Here is a 20,824-nt window from a genome sequence, read left to right as displayed (position 1 = left end):
AATAACGGTTAACATTTCCCTAACCCCTACTAAGTGCTAAGGCATGGTCCTGGGGTGGTTGGTTTGTTAGATTTTACTCTAACTTATGTCAGAAGCAACTTTGGGCAAATTATTTATCCTTTGTCCTTTTAGTCTTTCTTTATTCTTTACGGAGAACAAACCTCTGGAAATGAATAATTTTACCTACCTCACAAAGTCATTGTGAAGATTCAAGAAGTTAATCCATGGACATGCTCATTCAAGTGTATGACCTGGTACGTCCTTAGTGAATATGAGCTATTGGGACCCACTATAGCATTCTGCCTGAGCCGAGCCACATGGAAAGTCCTGGTGTGGGTGCTCTGGTCTGTCACTAAACTAGGTGGATGTGTTTGTAATCTCCACATAAGGGTTCATGCAAGATCCAAAGAGCAGGTGACTTAACACTGATCCATGTTCGCATTGACCAGAGCCGGCTCTGATCTTGAGAGCAGGTTTGTCTCCACAGGGCACCCCTAGCCCGAACACCAAGCCCCGGCTCGGCGGCCCACAAAATGCTCTGTGGGAGAGGTGTAGGTCCCCCCGCCTGCCTTTTCCTGCGTCTGCCCTGTAGAGGGGCACGGAGGGACCAGAGGTCTGCTGGCGGCCCTGGGGCTGGGCCTCTGAGTCTGCCAGGGAACACCAACCAAAGGAGGTGTACTGAAGGGAGCCTGGGGCCCGTCGCCGCACACAGGCTCACTTGGGGTGGGCAGAAGGAAGGGAACTGAAGAGACAATAATTTTGTGAAGAAGTGAAGCTTCTATTAAAGGACACTCCTTGGTCATTCTTTTTAGTTCCTTGCCAGTTTATTTATTTAATTTTGGTTTAGTTTAGTTCCTTGCTAGTTTATTTATTTATTTTGTTTAGTTCCTTGCCAGTTTAAAAAAGATGTGCATGTATGGCGTACAGTATGAGTGTGTGCGTGTGTGTGGGTGTGCGTGTGTGTGTGTGAATGTATGTGTACGTGTGTGCGCATACAGTACATATGGTCTATCCCCAGAGGAAGCCGAGTGACAACTTCCATCAAACTAACTTTGTCGGGACCTTTCGCCACGGATTTTCTGAAAGGATCTGTATTTTAAATACTGTGGGTCAAAACATATTTTCTGAACTGGTCAACAGGATATGTGGTCTCAGTGTTTAATGTCATGTGTCATTAAGATTTCATCATTTTCCCAGCTTTCCCTAAAATACTCAAAAGTCCCCACACCCATCCTCTATAATCACTCATTTAAAGTTTATCAAAAAAGATATTTTTGCCCTCCCCAAAACATATTTCTTAAGGCCTTTTTATGCATTCCGCTTTGGTTCTGGCAGCATTGTCCTTTTTTTTTCTTTTTGCCACAGATTTCATGCAACTGATAAGAAAGCCAAAATGGCAGGATTGGGGGCGGGGCCGGGGGTGGGGAGTCCAAGGAGGAAGGGAGAGGTGGATTATTTTTCAAAAATAAAACATTTCTCCTTTTCCATTCTGAGATGTGAAGCTTAACTTAAAAGCTATCTCTGGTTTTGCAAGGCTGGTCCCTAGCAGGAGACAGTTAGGTGATTGTTCTCCCTGGATAATTTGTACCCATAAAATAACAAGCCTTAGAATTGTCTCCATTCTTTTGCTACTCAAAGTGTAGTCAGAGGGCCAGCAGCCTTAGCAACATCCGGAAGCTTGTTAGAAATGCAGAATCTCAGACTCTGACTCATCCCCATTGAAAAGAATCTACATTTCAACAGGATTCCCAGGTGACAGTAGCACAACATTGGAGAAGCTCTGGTCTAGAGAACATCCCACTTCACAGATGTGGAAAGCGAGGCCCGGGAAGGGTGTGACCTAGCTATCTTCCTTAGAGGTAAGTGTGCCAAACGGACTTTATTTCCCTGTAATTGAACCTGGCTTTTGTGTCCCAACTTCTGCTCTATAGAAGAAATCTTACTCTTGCCCGGTCAGGGTAACTTGGCAGTTCTGGATTTTCTCAGTCTTATTTGAGAAAGCAGTCAATGCAAGATGGTCCCTCACTCTTTTACCCTGTCCTTCTATGCAGGGGTGGCCCAGTGCCCAGGGGTCTCATTTTCAGTTCTGGAATCGGAGGGGCAAGGCAGGATTGCAATGGACAATTGTGCCATCTGCCCTTCATAAGGTGCCTGGATCCAGAGGAAAAATTCTTCACCTCTCCAAATTAGAGCCCTTCGTGGGGCAGCTTCAGTGTGAAAGAAGGACACGTGTTACTAATTCACACAAAGGCTCCGGAACAGACAGCCTAGCAGAGGTCCAGGGGCAGGGCTTGCTCCACAGAACAGCTCACTTGTGTGTCAGCTGAATAGCCTTGCAAGGACCGGATGACTAATCAGAGAAGCTGTGAGGCTTGTATAAAACTCAACTTGAGAGCATTTTTAAATCTTAGGGCTAGAGAATTTCTAGATATGAGAGAATGTTATTTCCTCTTTGGATTTTGCATTTCGTTGCTTCTTAAGACACCCATGTCTTTTTTTAAGGGACTTCAATCAAGTGATAATCCTGAGTAAGAATGTCAATCTCTTTGGGCAGATAGAAGAATTAGGATATTCATAACTTGACCTTAAGAGGGTAGAGGTCATCTCCTTGAAGTAATGATGTTTACTACATAGCAACTATAAATAGAGCTAAATACATCCCACCAGGAGCTCATGCCGCTGGCCAGGTCATCTGGACCCTGGTTTGGTTTGAGGCGACCACACATAAGCTGAGAAAGTGAGCCCTAAATAGGGTTGGGGGTGAGAGAGCAGTTTCCTCAGTTGAACTGAGAAGATTTGGAATTACATATAAAACTGTTCAAGGACTCTCAGCAATAATGTTGATATTTTACATTAAGGTAATTGAAAAATATTTTCTATTCCATGTGCTTATCATGTTTAAGGGAACTAGCCCTATTAGAATAATAGGTCAGCCTTATAACTCCAATTTGGAATGTATAATTAAGTAATTGATTTTAACTTGTTATTTTTAAGTAAAAATCTTACTGTTCCATATACTCCTAGAACAGTTACGACCCAACTTTGACTCACCATACGGAAGTTTAAGTAATTCATATAAATCAAATCAATTTCTCTTGGGAAGTTAAAAACCTAGAAGTGGAAATAAAATGGAACTAAACATATTCAAATATAAACATCACTGGAGATATTTGAATTTTTTGAATATTTGTAAATGAAACCAAATATTAAGCAAAGCAATTGTCCAATCAGGGTATCTTGGCAGGGACCCAAAAGCAATTGCCCAAATAATATTTGCAAGACTAGCAAACTTTATTTACAAGCTGTACTTAAAAGCTATGGGTAGAACCAGGTTTTTAAATTTGTAAACTTAATAAATCAGATGTTAATTTAAAAATAACGGAGCAAACCTCTGAATAGTGTTGTCTCTGTAAAACTCACAGTTAGGCACTAAAAACTCAGAATTATCAAGGAACTGGCCTCCATTGCTAAGGTTTTGGGTTCTACTGGGAGAGAGCCACACCCCCGGACTCCAGGAGACACTTCCTGAGAGAACTGTCTGTGCTCTATAAGTGGGGTGGGCAGGATTGCCTATGGCTGTCCTCGGCCCACATTCCTGATGCCTCATTCAGCCTTTCTAGTTCTACCACTCAGGTGGTCAGAGCTTCTCTATAGGACCAGCAGCAAGGCCCAGGTCCTCTCTGCCCTGGCATCCTCCTGTCCTGGGTCTCTTTCTCTCACTTCACTGCCTGGGCTTTACCTCAGAAGAGAGGAGGATTCTCACCACCTTTCTCAGGGAGTCACATGCATAGCTCCCTCTATACCTCTTCTCCCCTCCATGAAAAACTTCTCCCTCAGAAAGACAGAAATCTTGCTCTCTGTCTAGTCTCTTTCAATCTATTGTTTTATGGCTCATGCTCTTCCTTCAGGTTCTGGGCAGTGACAGAGTTAATTTTCCAAAATGGTGGCACCAATATCTTTCATTTCACGTGCTTGTCTTCAACGTGATCTTCCTCCTCCTTCATCAACAGGTGAAGTCTAACTCTCCCCTCTTTGAATTTGGGTGAGTTAGGGATGTGTTTTTATGATAGAGTACAGTGACATTGGATAATTTCTCAAGCTAAGTCATAAATGGTGATACAAATTTTGCCTTGTTCACAGAAGCCCACATGCACTTGAGGTCCTGAGCTGCCCTGTTAGAAGCCTGAGTTCCTGGAGCCAAGCCACATGGAAAGTTCAGTGTAGGTGCTCTGGTGTTCAAGTCTTCCTAACTGTATGTTTGCTAGGTCTGCCATGACAAAGTACCACAGATTGAGTGCCTTGAGCAAAAGAAATGTATTTTCTCACAGTTCTGGAGGCCAGAAACCTCCAGATCTTGTCTGAGATCAAGGTGTCAGCAGGGTTGATTTCTTCTGAGGGTCATGAGGGAAGGATATATTCTAGGCCTTGCTCTTTGGCTTACAGACGTCTATCTTCTCCCTAAGTCTTCACTCCATATATGTCTGTGTTCAGAATTCCCTCTTCCTATAAGGATACCAGTCCTATTGGATTAGGGCTCACCCTAGTGATCTCATTTTAACTTAATTACCTCTGTAAAGACCCTATCTCTAAATATGGTCGTAGTCTGACATACTGAGGATAAGAACTTCAACATATGAATTTTGAAGAGGACACAATTCAGTCCATAACAGAGCCAATGAACATAATAAAATAATTATCATTTAATGCCATTAAATTTGGGATATTTTGTTATTCAGCAATAGTTACCAGAACGTGGGCCTTGGTATTTAAGGAAAATTTTGAATATTCAGATTCAGAAAGTGTCTGTCTTTTCAAGCACCCTTAGCACTCATGTTTGCTATGAGTTTAAAACATTCATTGAGAAACCCAATTGACTCTTTTGTTCTGCATTTACTCCCATTGACTCTATGGGACATCAGGAAAACATATACTAACAGAGAACTTATATTATCTCAAAAGAATGTCTGGCTACATATTTACATGTCAACGTTCATGGAGCTTCTACTATTAGACAGATATTACTAAGTGGTCAACAAAACGTAAGAGGTCTCTGCTCTAGCAGACTTACTTTCCAGTGGGAAAGATAGACATAATTAATGACTAAATGAGTATAAAAGGGCTGAGGAGTGGTACGTGGTGTTATGGGAGCATGTTATAGGGGTTTGGCCTTGTCTAGTGATTAAGGAAGACTGACACTATGGTGGGAAGGAAAATGGCCCAAATGCAGGATGGAAATAAGGCCATTGCAACTGGAGCCCAGAAAGAACCCATTCTTCAGGGAAGATGGGCAAGACTCAAACCATTGTAGGAACTAGCAGGCCATCCAAAGCAGCAGGGGAGGGAAGAGAGGTGGTGGTAATGTGATCAGGGTACACTGTATGCATTTGGAGTCACTCTTATAGAATATGGAGAATGGATTGGAGAAAGGGAAAGTGGGATGGGCAAATCAGTTAAAGCCTTTACTCAAGATAAGAAATGAAATAGTCACAGTAAGAGATTATGTATTTTCCTCTCGGGTGGCAGTAGTGATGGAAAAAAAATGGACAGATTAAAAAATATAAATCTGGGAAGCAAAAAATATAAATAAAAAAATAAAATAATATAAAAATTTAAATACAAATAATAAATAAATATATATAAATAAATATAAATATATAAAAAATAAATATAAATATAAAATAAATAAGGCTTCGTGAAGGATCAGCTCTGGTTGGTATAGGAAAGGGAGCTAGTCAGGAATGACTTTTGCCTTTCTGCTTTCTTATGTGGGTGGATGGTGGTGCCATTTGATAAGATAGAGGCTTCTGGACCAGGTTTTGGGAGGAGGATCATCAGCTTAGTCCAGAACTAGACTGCCCCACAGGTAGCTCCTAGGCCACGTGTGGCTATTTGAATTAAACTTAATTTAATTTAAAGAGAATTAGAACTTCGGCTCCTCCATTGCAAGTGCCACATCTCAAGAGTTCCATAGTCACGTGTGGCTATTGACAACCATATTGGACCATGCAGAGATAGAATAGTTCCTTCATCATAGAAAGTTCTAGTGGACCCCACTGGTCCAGAGAGATTGAGTTTGAGATGCTTTTGGGACATCCAGAGAAGCTGTCAAGGCAGCTAGTTGATTATATCACTCTGGAGCTCAGAAGAGAATGGTAGCTAGAAACCTAAATTCTACCCACACCTTTTATCAAATATTCACTAAGACCTTAGTATGTTTTATTCACTGCTCTGTCCTAGTGCCTAGAATAATACCTGCCACAAAGTCTCGCAGAGCTTACTCACTAGTAAGGGTGAATAGATAACAAACAAATATAGAATTTCCTGGGTGGTACCATGTGCTAAGAAGAAAATTAAAGCAGAATAAGTGGGTAAAGGGGTGAGGAGGGTTGTGGAGCTCTTTTAGTTCCAATGGTCAGGGGAGTTCTCTCTGATAAGGTGACATTTGAACAGAGACTTAGAAGTGAGATATGCTCAAGGCATAAAGAGGCAGGAGGGTGCTTGTGGTTCATGTGCCTACGGGTGGTATTTGAAGCCTTGGGCATGAGCAGGATGTCCTAGGAGAGAACCTACTGGGTGGGTAAGAAAGGCCCAAACTGCAGAGAAGACAGAAGAGGCGGGGGGAAACAGAAGAAACTTGGGACATAGAAGTCAAGGATGGAGAATATTCTGAGAGGCAAGGTGTGGCAACCACCTCTGATGGTCTACTGTAGACTAAAAAGGTCCCAGGTCGGCTGGCTGACACGGAGCCGTTGGTGGTTTTGGCCACTGTTGCTTTGTTGGAGTGTGTGTGTGTGATGTGTGTGTGTGTGTGTGACTCCAGACTGGAACAGGTGGAGGAATGTGTGGTAGGTGAGGAAAGGCCGAACTGAGTCCAGACAAATTTGGAAGAAGCAGAGACATGAACATAGGGAAGAGGGACAGGAGCTCCTGGGGCTCCAAGCAGAGTGTCCGGACCAGATACGAGCTGTGTCCTTCACCTTCTATCACCACGCAGCATCTGTTTCAAGTTAGAACACGAGTCAGTAGGGCCAAGGTGGGGGGCGGGGGAGGGGGGAGTGGGTGCTGTGTCCTGCTAAGTTAGAAAACAAAAGCAGTAATGGAAAATGTTGAAATGTTGCCCAGAGGGCAGAGGAAGCAAGGACTAGGGGTCAGCTGAGATGCTGGACATTTTTGGATTCTTTGTCATTCATTCAACAGCTCACTGGCAGAGAGTATCTAAGTGCATCCTAGAACAAACAACAGTAGTAGTGGTACTTCCTGAGCCTTACTATGTGCCCGGCTCTGTTCTCAGCCCTGTGGGGCGGATGCTGTCATGCATCCTTTTTACAGACCAGAAGACTTGGGTGCAGAGAGGTTAGCAGCTCGCCCAAGTTCCCACAGCACAGAAGCTGGGAAGCTGGGCTTCGAACCCCATCGAGAACAAGGTGCTACGAGGATACATCAAGGGACAGCTACCATCCATTCACATGCTCAGCAAGCACTCATTAAGCACCTACTGTAGCTGAGTGCTGGGAAAGCAAGGATAAATGGAGCATGGTTCCTGCCCTCCTATGGCTTAGGGTTTGGGGAAAAGGACCTCAAGCAGGCGCCACGCTCCAGGGTGATAAATGTTGTGGAGGGGAGCACACAGCGTGGGAGTGCCCCAGCCGGCTCTCAGTGATCAGGGAAGGCTTTTCCAGGGACGAGGACGATAAACTGAACTCAGGAAGCGGCCACAGTCGGCTTACTAGCGGGGCTGTGTAAAGGGAAAGTAACAAGAGCCCCACCCAGGCCGACAGAGCAACGTGGGCTACGGCTGGAGGGGGAGGGGGAGCGAACAGTCCAGAGCTCAGATGCCCCGGAAGGAGATTAGGCATTTGCAGTTCCAGCCCAGCTAGTGGCTGGGAGGCACTGAGGGTGACAGGTGGTCCGGTTATTAGGCGGAGGATTTGCCGCACCGGAGGAAGTGAACGAGTCTAAAGACAGACATTGACCTGCTTCACGGTGACAAAGATTCGCTCCTTGGCCAAACTCTAGGTAGGCTCCTATGAGCCCTCTTCTCAAGTGGGTCTCAGCCTTGGCCTCTAAAGACTTGAACAGACACTAACTCAGTTTCTAACAGCTCAAGTCCACATCCCTGGGATGACCTCAGTCCCCTTCAAGTGCTCGCCAAAGAGAAACCTCAAGGCTGACAGGAGCATTGACCATTTGTTCCAGCCGAAACCTGACCATCCTGTCTCGGAGCGTTTCCTCAGAAGGGCTCGCCCTTGTAAATCCTCCCACTGTCCGTTTGAGGTACACATGTATCTCACACAACTTAGGAGTATCTTCTCAAGGGCCTAAAAGGCTTTCCTTGAAGTGTGATCATCAGGATGGATACGGCCTCTGCCTCCCAGTCTCGGTGGGAGGGCAGACTCCTAACTTTGATCACTGCAAGCTAACAGACCAGCTGACCTAATCCCATTTACACTGACCAACCCTTTGTAAGTTTTCAGTTCCCTTCAGCCCGCCTCACCCCTCCCTATCCCCCATTCTCTCCCTAAAAAGCCCAGTCACCTCTGTATACATCAAGTCAAGCTGAGGTCACACTAGACCCTCTTCCCTCCTGCAGGAGTGAGTACTAGTTAAAATCTGTCCTCATCACTTTAACCAGTGTCTGCTTTTGTTTATCTCTGACAACAGTTCAGCTTGAAACCAGATAAGAAGCTACCAAACTCACTGGGCAGAATAACTTTAACCTGTGTTTGGCCACAAACACACAAACCGTGAGGCCTGATGCACAGAGGCCCGTGCACCCTGGGCCCTTCACAAAGCTCTTTCCACCTCCTTGGCCTGACATGGCCAGTTATACCTCCCTGCAGAACAAGAAACCGCTGACTCACTGAAAACAGAGCGCGTTTATAAACAGGAAGCTGAGTGTGTGACCACAGACATTCAGCATCTGATAGCAATTGCTGAATGTGGCAAAAAAAAAAAAAAGTTTGAATTAAAAAAAAAAAATCTGTGCCACTAAATTAGAACCCTCTAGCTCGTGGAAATACAATCCTGCTATTGATCATTTATTAAATACTTAAATAAGGGTAGTTCTTACTTGGTCACAGACCAAGCTGGTGAGTCAGGCAGACTACAAATATTGATTGAATCCCTTGGAGCATGTGGTTTCTCCTTTTTTCTTTCTCCTCCCTCCTAGGCAGAGCAGAAAGGCTCCTTGGTGAGTTTCATGGCCATACAGAAGGCTTCTGTGTTCCCTTTGCGTTCTGGCGGTCTGCCTTGTCCGCACAGGGGCTCTGTGCTATGGCAAGCACGGTCTCCACCAGCACAAACACTGGCAGCTTCCAAGCCGCTGTGCAGGGACACCTACGACCCGCTGCGTGGCTGGTGCTGGTTGCCATGCAGACTTGCTGGGATCAAGCGGAGCAAAGAGTGTCAGAGGACCTGCGCTCCCCCTGCTCTCAACAGCAACGGGGCCTTTTATTTCCCTCGTGTTCCCCGGTGGTGGTTGCTGGGTTGGGGTGGGGGTGGGTGTTGGTTTCAAGCATACTGACCCAAGAAGGTGGGATTCCATGGCCAAGGAAAGAACCAGTAACTATCCCTAAAAGATTTTCTGGGAACCAGCCCCACTGCCACATCTGTCATCAGGGCCAAGGTGCCCGAGCAAAGTTTGGCATCTCTCTGCTCCTCGTCTGTGAAGTCAGGCTGTGGATAATAGCCCCACAGTGCCTGGTACATATAAAGTTCTGCATAGGGAGTAGCTAGGGGCTTTATGTGCACAGTTTTGTTTAACGGGACCAATCACCTTAGGAGATAAGCATTGGCAGCCCTATTGCATAAATTCGTAACACCCCGAGTGAATCAGTGTGTGGCCAGTTGGGGATTATGGCCCCAGGGGGCCTGGTTTCAGAGCCCAGCCATTTGCCTTACTTGTCGCTGAAGTTTTATGTCCCTTACTTTATATTTGTACTGTACTTAGAAGTCCTGATCTTCAACTTTTCCCTACAAAGAACCCTCATCTGGTAGTTCGTCAGCTTCCCACAGACCACTTCCCACTTGCTCTTCTATCATTTGCAAAGAAGACGCTGTGTTGAAACTCACAAGTAGCAGTGGTTGTGTCGCTCGGACAACGTGTTAATATTGACAATAATAACTAACTTGTATAGGGTATTCCTTGTGTGCTAAGCGGGATGTGATATTAGCTCCATTCTACAGGTAAGGAATGTCGGTGCTCAGAGAAGCTAACTTGGATTTCCGTGCAAGCAGGGCGACTCCAGATCCCCAGCTCTCAGCCATTTCGCTGCACTAGGAACGAGCCCTGCTTAGAACACCGGGGTTTAGGTTCTATAAAGGAGCAGCCTGCTGCTTCTGCTGTTGTATTAAAGCCTGAAGAAAGGACTCCTTGAGCCATGATAGCTACCACCGCGAAGGCTGGATTGCCAAAAGCAGACCCCAACACAAGTCCCTGTACAAGTGATTATAAAGGAAGTGTGTCTGTGGGGAGTCCATGAAATGTAGGGGAAACGGGACAGGAAGCAAAGGTGAGTCAGTGGAAGTCCTGAGGGGAACAGGTGCAGGACTGCTATGGGTCGTGTGTGGGGGGAGAACCTCAGGGGCTGCGGCATCTACTTGTTATCAGGATTTAGCTCTGCTGAATCACAGCAAACCACATCTCCCAGAAACAACAAGAGTGTCTCTCTCCTGGGGCACCTGGGTGGCTCAGTTGGTTAAGCGTCTGACCCTTGATTTCGGCTCTGGTCATGATCTCAGGGTCGTGATCTCAGGGTCGTGGATCGAGCCCCATGTTGGGCTCCAGGCTCAGCAGGGAGTCTGCTTGAGATTCTCTCTCTTCCCTCTCCCTCTGCTCCTCCCTGCGAGGGCACACACACTCTCTCAACTAAATCTTAAAAAACAAAAAAAAACCTCTTTCCTGTAAACAAAGACTAAAGATAAGCAGTCTGAGACCACAAGGTGCTATAGCAGAGGTTGGCAAACCAGGCCTTGCACGAAAACTGACCTGCTGCCCGTTTTGTAAGCCCGTGAGCTAAGAATTGCTTTATATTTTTTAATGGTTGAAAATAAATCAAAAGAAGTGTAAGATTTCATGACATACGAAAATGATAAGAGATTCCATTTCACTGTCCGTAAACAAAAGTTTATTGGAACACATATTGGAACATATTGGAACTCATTCATTGCATATTATCTATGGCTGTTTCCCCTCTAACATGACATTGTTGACTAGTTGGGACAGAGACCATATGGTCTGCCAAGCTGGAGATATTTATCATCTTTCCCTTTACAGAAACATTTTGCTGACCCCTGTTCTACAGTATTAGGGAACCAGAATTCTTCTGTTTTGTTGCTCTGCCATCCTCAGCATGTGCTATTGCCTCATGGCCTAAGATGGTTACTTAAGCTCCAGCCACTGTGTCTGCATTCCAGCCAGTGCAAAAGAGAACAAAGAAGAGTTCACTTCCCCACTTGAAGAAAACTTCTGAGAAAATTTATCTTCTACTTTAGTAGAAGTTAGTCTCCTCACCATACCTAGATACACAACCTTATTCCAAGAGGCTATGAGCCCAGCAAAAAATGTGGGATCCATTATTAAAGAAAAAAGAGGAAAATGAATGTCAGGGACAATTGACAGTTCTGCCTCACCTTAAGACAGTTTTGAAACAAGGAAATTTGAATGAGTGGTATATAATTCTACAAGGCACAAGGAAAACTAAATCGCTCTTTTTACATTTAAATAATATTTCTTCTCTCCAGTCTAAAATTCAGCTATCTTAGTCCTTACCAGAGCACAGCAAATTAATTATATTTCTTATTATAAATCACAATATCACAGTAGGCCAATGAGTAAATAAACTGATTTATGAATGAAAGGTAAAATGAACAAACTAGATCTATATATACCAATATGAATAAATGTCAAAGCATGTTGATAAGAACAGTAAGTTACAAAAAGAAATGTACCATATGGTTTCTAATGTTTATATAAATATTTAATGCATACAAAATATAGTATATATCATTTATGGATATATCTATATAATAAAAATTTAAACATATGTAAGTGGTCAGGATCACGGTTGCCCCTAGGGAGAGAGGTAAGGAGGGAATGAGGGTGCTCTGTCTGCACTTAATGTTTTCTTTCTTAAAAAGAGAGAAAATTGATTCTGAAGCAAATAAAGCAAAATATTCACATCTGTTAATATGGGAGGTCAGTCCATGAGTATCTGTTAATATTTTCAGGGCTTGGCTGTATATTTGAAATGTCATCATTTAACATTTAAAAATTTTTTTAAAAAAATAAGGCAATATCACTGTTCTTGTGCACAGGAAAAAAGATTTTCATTTAATTACAGCGTTTTAAGTTCATTCAGAGTGTGTAAATACCGCAGATATTACATTACTAATTTTATTATAATATAGTGTATCGAATACCTCCTTTCATGTGTATTTCTAAAACTATTCTCAATACATTTCCCTATAATTCTTTTCCGTGAACAGTCACAAATGCCTTATTTAACTGCCGACTTTGTATTTTTGTTAAGTGTGCTCACTACTGGGCTTCTATTTTTCTAAGTTACGGCTTACAGTGGCTGACAAGGCCAATTGACTCTGTTTCTGTGTTCCAGAAACTGCAGCTGGGCCAGCCCATGGGGAGTCCCTGGGGAGTCAGTCAAATGTCTCAACAGTCACAAGAATGCTTGCCTACATACAGGGCGGCCGCAGGCTCCAGGCCATCACGCAGAGTCCTGGTCATTCTACCTTTTTCCAAAGAAGGGAGTAAGGCTGGAACAACCCCAACAATGCTTCCAACATTCCTAATTTTATCTCTAGTTTTGAAAGGACTTCTTGTTTGACTTAAGAGTGGGGGTGAGAGGTAATGGGTTATAGCAATGACCCGCCAGGTACAGGCGAGGAGCTTCTTTGTCCACCTGGGTACATGTGTCTCAGTCATCTCTATAGTGGTGTCAGACCTACAATTAATATTTTGTGCTGCCCAGCCCTGGGAAACTGGGAAGTCCTCGAATGGCCTAACTGCATCTCCTTACCCACTCCGCTCCCTCCGATAAGGTCCCCTAGCCAAACAACCCACCTTATCATGTGGACGAGGCACAGTGCCTGTTTAGCCCTGAGTAGCAGGCTTCAGTTCCCTGCCAGCTACAGAAATATTCAAATCAAACCATCACGTCCTCCCGGAGAAACCAGGAGTCCCTCCAACCTCTTGTTACTATAAAGCCTGCCCCCGCACAGCCCCCGCTTGTTCACTCTGTTCCCGATGACGACCCCTGTCCAGCTGTGGTGGCACAGTATCTTCTTTCCTTGGACAACAGGCTGCCATCCTTCTCCAGCAGTGGGGGTCATATGCGTGGCCAGCCCCCTAACCCTAGTGTAGAATCCCTCCCTCGTGAACAAGCTGAAGAGCAAGCAATGGAAACATCTACAATTTTCAATTTTTTTCTTCTTTAGACCAATCATTATGACTGCATGAGAGAATTCTCATGTCTTTTTTTTCCAACGAATTTTCCTTGGTCAGGAGGATGGAGGTGGGGGGAGAATGCATGCAAAATGTGCTTCATAATCTCTTTCTAGTTGAAAATTAAGAGATTTCTGCTTTGATGGAAAAGTGAGTGCAGAGAGTGGCTGACGAAGGGTAGAAAAACCTCAGTCGGGGGGTTCCCTGAAGATCATTCACCTAGAAAGTTCGGAAAGTGAATAATGATCACAAGAAAATGTTTCATCACACGATAAAGAGTTGCACCACAGCAGCTAATTCTTTAGAAACGGCCTAATAGAGAAATGATGACGAACTGTCTCATCATGAACGTTACTGTGGCAGAACATCACTGACAAGATGCTGCTGTAATTTTCTGCTCTGTGGTACGTATTTGGCCACAGTGACCTCACAGAACTTCGTACCACACAATACGGCAATCACCTTCAATTGTTACCTTTATGTGATTTTTTTTTTTTTTTGCATGGGCAATCATAAAAACAATTGAGTTGGAATATTTATGTTGTTTGGATATTTCTGGTGTTTAGAATCCTTGATATATATTTCTTTTGAGTTCTTTTAGAAACGTCTTTGGTGGCCTTGGAAAATTGCAATTTATGCTTCAAAAGTTCTTTCATGTTTATTTAACTTACTCTCACATCACAGGTGAGTCTGGACTGATGATGTATTCACCCAAAAAATAGAGATAGTGAAACCTCGAGAAGTTAAGCCCCAAGATTACCTGTCAGATATACAGATTTTTGTCTCAAAAAAGCTTTCTGATTCTTAAATCCAATGTTCTTTCTACACTCAGATTCTTTTAAATGTCACTTCTTTATATTTCAGTTCCTCATAAGTTGATTAGACTAGCAAATATCTGAGGAAAATAGAATGTTGGTGCTTAAAGTAACTTTAGAGCTTATCTCAAGTGTCAAACATATATAAAGTAAGCAAGGCATCAGGTTCTTGGGATAGTGGCTGTGATTGAGGAATATTCATGAAAGCATATGGTTGATTTCAAATGTTCTACCTGGTCCACTCACATATGATTAAGAATGTTCTGGAACTATACTTTATTGTACCCAAGAAGCTTAAAATACTTTCCAAACTGAAGCTCTAATTTGCAAGGTGTTAATTAAACAAGAACCAGAAACTGAAAAGCCTTTGTGGTTAGAAAGTTAGTAGACTTTGTCCCTACATTAAAGATAAAAAAATTAAAATAGGGTGGAGTTTTATAAGCTGCTTAGTCTAGTCCAACTGGCCAAAGGGGCTTCATCCCTGTCCATGTAGTAGCTGGACACAGTATCTCTGGAGCATATTCCTATGTGGGACTCTTTCCCATATGTCCTTCTCGGGGTACAAAGGGACACAAGTTGTCCCTGGCTATTCTCCCAAGACTAGAATGATAATCCTTAACAACACTGCATAGCACTTTCATTCACAGCTCTTAGGAAATTATAATATCAGTTTTTCATTTAGACTTATTGATGGCCCTCAGCTGCTCAGTAGGACAAGCTTAGAGGATGAGAAGGAAGGCTAACTTCTTTTTCCTTTTGGTATTTTACATTCTTTGGTCAGTATAATAAAGTCAAGTTTTCGGTCTTATAATTCCATGCTAAGGCTTGGCATGGTGACTTTTGTATTGAAGTGATTACAATGTATTCTACAAGGACTTACATTTCTGATTAATACAGAGTAATAGCAACTAGATTTACCCTCCTACCTGAGACAACTGAAAAAAAATCTGTGAAGTAATAGTGCTCAAGACATTGGATGTCAGGCAACGAAGGATCACTGAGATATGGGAAAGAAATGAGATGAACTAGATGATTGCCCAGAAATTTTTCTACGATATGGGAAAATTTTCCATCAGCACAGGGATAAAGAACCCAGGCAGAGCCCAACTGTTTTGCCAAGTTGACGAGACAGAGCTCAGAATCCAGGGAAACAGAGATGGCTAGAGTTTACAATGTGGAGTACCAGCAAGAAGAGAGCTGCACAGAGTAGAAACCCCAGAGAGTCGAAGAGAGAGGGTCCTCCGTAAATATGCAGTTGAGTGTCAACCAGTGCGTGCACATGAGGAAACTACGCAGGACCAGGGAAAGAATCACCTGAAAGGATTAGAGGAATAGTCCTCAGACTTCACACAGGCCTGAGAAAAGTGCCTGTTCCGTAAAACCCTAGTGGAAAAACTGACAATTCAGATAGAATTAGAGAACTATGAAGGATGTTGCCTCAGTAGTGGGGAAAAATTGACCTCAGGCTAAAGGCAGCTTCAGTCCAGGCCAGCACAACTTCAAAGCAACACTTGAAGGATCACATTGTTTCCAAGTAATTTAACTGCATCCAGAATAAAGCTCAATAATATTTATAGGAATCAAAAATACCCAGCAGCCAATGTGGTCAAATTCACAACTTTTGACATTCAATCAGAAGTTATCAGGCATACAAAGAAACAGGAAAATATGACCCATAATGAGGAGAAAAATCAATCAACCAAAATCCCAGAAATGACACAGGTGATAGAATTAATCAACAAAGACATTCAAACAGTTATGATGGTATTCCATATATTCAAGAAACTGGAAGAAAGATTAAATATGTTAAGTAGAGATATAGAAGATATAAAAAGAAGACCCAGCTTGAAGATCTAGAGATGAAAATTACCACATCTTAGACAACAAGTACATGGGATGGGATTACTAGCAGAATTAACATTGCAGAAGACATTGAAGAAGATTAATGGACTTGAAGATACAGCAGAGGGAGAGAGAGGAAAGATGACTGAACAAAATAAACAGAGAATCATGGAACTATGGGACAAATTCAAGAAACCAAATACATGTGTATTTTTTAGCTTCACCTCAAATGAGTGGTGATGAAGCTAAAAATTATTTGAAGAAATAATGGTCAATACTTCTCCATAATTGATGAAAACTATAAACACATATATCCAGAACTCTCAACAGACCTCAAGCACATGAAACATGAAGAAATCTACGCCTAGCACAGCACAATCAAATTGTTTAAATCAACTGATAGAAAATCATAAAAGCAGCCAGAGAAAAAGAGGAACAAAGATAAGAATACTATCAGATTTCTCTTTGGAAACATTGTAAGCTAGAAGACAGTGGAGCAACATCTTTAGAGTACTGAAGAAAAAAAAAATACTGTTAACCTATAATTTTTTTATCCAGGGAAAATATCTTTCAAAAATGAAGGCAAAATAAAGACTTTTTTAGAAATATAAAAGCTGAAAGAACTTATCACTGGCAGATCTATACTATAAGGAATTTGAAATGAAGTCCTTATGACATCAGATAGAAGCATAGATCTACATAAAGGGATGAAGAGCACCAGAAATTATCATTACATGGGTAAATATAAAAACTATTTTCTTGTTATTTAAATTTTTTTAAAAAAATAATCCACTTTCTAAAGCAAAAGTAACAATGTATTGTTAACAATGTATTGTATTTATTTTTGCTTTAAATAATAATGATGCACTGTGGGGTTTATAACATATATAGAAATAAAACATGACAATCATAGCACAAAGGCTAGGAGAGGAGAAACAGAAGTATAATTTTGTTATATTCTTATTATGGTGAATAAGTATAATGTCTCTTGAAGGGATACTGTAAAAAGTTAAAATGTATAATGAAAATGTATAATAAAAACCCTAAAGTAACCATAGCAAAGAATTATACCTAATAAGCCAACAAATAGATAAAATTAAATTATTAAAAACATTCAATCCAATAAAGGAATAAAACGAGTATAAAATGAACAAAGAATAGATGAAACAAAAAGAAAACAAATAGCATGATTGTAGATTTTAATTCAACCATATCACTAACTACATTAATTATAAATGATCTAAACACTCCGCTTAAAAGATAGAGAATGTTACATTGAATTATAAAGCAAGATTCAACTATATACTGCCCACAAGAAAACCCACTTTAAATATAAAAATAAGAAGTGGTTAGAAGTGAAAGGATTGAAAAGTATATACCATATAACACAATTCCACAGAAAGCTATAAGACTGACTATATCAAAGTAGCAAAGAACATTGCCAGGGATAAAGAAAGCTAATGATAAAGGAGTCAATTTATCAAGATGATGTAACAATCTTAAATATTAATTGCATCATATAGTAGAGCTTCAAAATGAATGCAGCTAATCCAGGCTACACAAGAAGAATCTTGGCAAGAAATTTAGGAGCCAGGTGAAAGTCCTGAGCAAATGATTAGTCAGATTTTCATGCCAAATGATGAGTTCCCCAGCCCCATATTAAAATTCTCAGTGTGTGGTTTTTCCTTAGTATCCTATACAGAGCTTTATTATAACATTTGTTACATTGTACCCTAATTAGTTGTTCAGAGTAATTCATGGATTTGTCTTTGCCACCATATGGTGAGCTCCTTAATGTAGAGACTCATGCCTTACTTAATTTTGCATTTCTTGAACACGGCAGGGTGTCAGACACATACAGCTAAATAAATATTTGCAAAATCAGACCATAATAACATTCACTTATTCAGGCAAGCCTTTTCAACTATAACAACTCCCTTAAGACTAATATCAATTCTCTACCATAGGTAGGGTATGTATGCTCCTCATTTTACAGATGAGGATGATGAGATAGAATAAGTAATTGTCCAAATTTTATTTAAATATTGAGCTGTTTAGTCATTCCATTTTCTGCACTGAATTTTAATCATAATTTGGAGATGATTCAGTTTCAAAATATTAAGTTACTTGATGAAGCAGATGGTGCTTCTTATATATAACTCTGTTCTTCCATTTTTAGGTGTGTGAAGTCTGAATATGTCTCTAGGTAAATTTCTGGAAGTGCAGATTTTAGAGTCACAAAATAGGGAGACACACATGGTATAAATTTTTGGTTCTAAAGTTTATAAGTATCTAAAATTTTTTTCTCATTTTTCCATGTCACCACATTTTTGAGTCTCGTGTTGATCTATGCTATGAACTGAATATTTGTGTTCCCTTAAAATTCATATGTTGAAGCTCTACTCCCCAGTGTGATGGTATTTAGAGATGGCCCCCTTAGGATGTAATCAAGATTAGAGGTCATAAGGGGAGGTGTCTGGTCTGTTGGATGATCCCCTTATAAGAGGACACACCAAAGAATTTGCTCTCTCCCTCCTCACCATTTGAGGATACAGTGAGAAGGTGATTATCTGCAAGAGAGGAAGACAGGTCTCGCCAGAATTGGACCATGTTGCTCTCTTGATTTCAGAATTTCAGCCTCCTTAACTATGAGAAAATAAATTTCTGTTAAGCACCCAGTTGATGCTATTTTGTTATAGCTTCCCAAGCTAACCAATACGCTGTAAATAATAGATGCTTAAAACCCCTGAATTATGAATGATTCTACATTCCTACTATCAAATGTAATGATTCAAGTATTATAATAGCATCTATAAAAATGTAATCCACCATATTGGGCCTAAACACATATAAATCATATAATTTTTTTCCTCCCAAATGACCATGTATATTGTTCTTCTCAAAGATGTCATTCTAAGAGATAATAGCTCATTTCACTACACCTGATAACTAATGTGGGGCTTGCTTAAACATTGAGGTTCTCTTATAGCCAAGAGTTAGGAAAACCATGCCCTTAATCTGTGATCCTATATTCTACTTTGAAAGCAGGAATATACCAATGTGCCTTATAAATTTCAATTTATGACCAAATACTCTCTAGATTTACTTAGATTCTCAACTTACTGTTACCTGCCAGCCACCACTGAAATCTGTGATGGTGATGAAAAAGGCATGGCCCGGGAAGCGCCGCTCTGGCCCCAAAGCCAGTGGGGGCTGTCTGTCATGCTTTGATTTGTCATTCCTCAAGGCTCTTCAAGTCAAAAGGTGCTGAGTTGCTGAGAGGAAGTTTTCTTCATCTTCACTCAGTAAGAGGCAGGACCTGGGCTTTATTTGGAAATACTTTCCTGAAGAAAAGCAGAGTTTTTTGGTCAATACAATAATAGTCTCATAAGTCAGATAGATATGTCAAGTCCAGGGATTGTGGACATTTTGCATTTTGGTTCTGACCAGAAAAAAACTAGTAATGGGAACAAAGACTAGAGACTGGAAGTAGGCTAACCCTAGAAAGAACAGTGAAATAGCTCTCCTACCCTCTGCCATACCCCTTCCTGCTCCCCAGGCATCCCCTCTGCTCACCCCCAGGACCCCCAGACCTATACGGTGACTGATCACTAATGACCCATAGTCCTGACCACCTTCCCTCTTCAAAACCAATTAGTTTTGGGTCCCATCCCTTTAGAAAGTTGTTCTCTATCTTCACAGCTACTCAATTGTCCTCAGAGTAAACACATAAACCAGGATCACAAAATGGAAGCCAGAGAGATATTTGAGACCAACTGACATGTTTGGTTTCACACTTGTATTGTGACTAACCCCATTCATGCTTTGAAAATACCTTTACACTTATTGTCCTATTCTCAGCCTGCTCTGAGCAATTGCCACCAGGCATCTATGAAATATGGGAATTGTGATTGTTGAAGCTAATCTCTGCTAATAGGTAAAATAATGAATAAACTTCACTGAAATGTTTAAACTTTTGCTAAAGGTTCCTAAGAAGCCATGCTAATTGGAAAGTGCCCATGGAATAATGCTAAGAAATTTCAGTGAGAGGGAGACACTCAGACCTGATGCAGGAGCATGGAAGAAATAGTTCTGGCCTAATAATGTTCAAGTTTATGAATGTACTTTCATGGATGGCTGGTTGAATTTAGGTGGCTTTATTTGATCAATTCTAGAATTCAATTAAGTTTCACAGAATGAAGATATAAGCTAGTAGCTATGTTTTAAATTAATAAAGCCATGAATTATTGCTTGGATTACACATACCAGAAGGGACTAATGAATGTCTTGTCTGGATAAAGCAATATAAGAGGAAAGGTGAAAGGGTAGGGGTCAGATGAGGTCTACCCCGGCTCAGTGTTTGAAGAGTCTTTCATTCTACAAAAGGTTTTCAGAGTGTTTAAAGACAGAAATACACCTCTTCTTCTTCCTTCCTCTTTCTCCTCCTCTTCTTCTTTTTTAAATTTGTCTGTGGTTTTGGACAACCTACATTTGTAAGAACTGTTAAAAACATTATGTAGAAAAAGAAACCAAACCCAGATTGGCTAATGTTTAAAGGAGTTTTCAGCTATATTTTCCTGCTCCTATATTGTTACTGACTTGGCAGACCCATGGAGCTCATGTTCCTCATCCCTTCATGTTCCTATTCCCATGTTCTCTCACAGACAAAGATCTTGGAAAGACAAGCCTTGGCAGGTGTCTGCTCTGC

General features: G+C 41.5%; 1 long non-coding RNA gene across 1 annotated transcript in view; it reads right to left on the bottom strand.

Annotated features, from left to right (window-relative positions):
• The window catches only part of LOC144381078 (uncharacterized), a 34,809-nt gene that overhangs the window by 8,412 nt on the left and 5,573 nt on the right, over positions 1-20,824 (bottom strand). The window contains exon 2 of the long non-coding RNA XR_013445548.1: positions 19,246-19,460. This is a non-coding gene — a long non-coding RNA (uncharacterized LOC144381078). The remainder of the gene's footprint in view (positions 1-19,245; positions 19,461-20,824) is intronic.

This window comes from Halichoerus grypus, chromosome 2, assembly GCF_964656455.1.
Source record: "Halichoerus grypus chromosome 2, mHalGry1.hap1.1, whole genome shotgun sequence".
NCBI classification, from domain to species: Eukaryota; Metazoa; Chordata; class Mammalia; order Carnivora; family Phocidae; genus Halichoerus; species Halichoerus grypus.
This window is presented reverse-complemented; position numbering and strand designations above follow the sequence as displayed.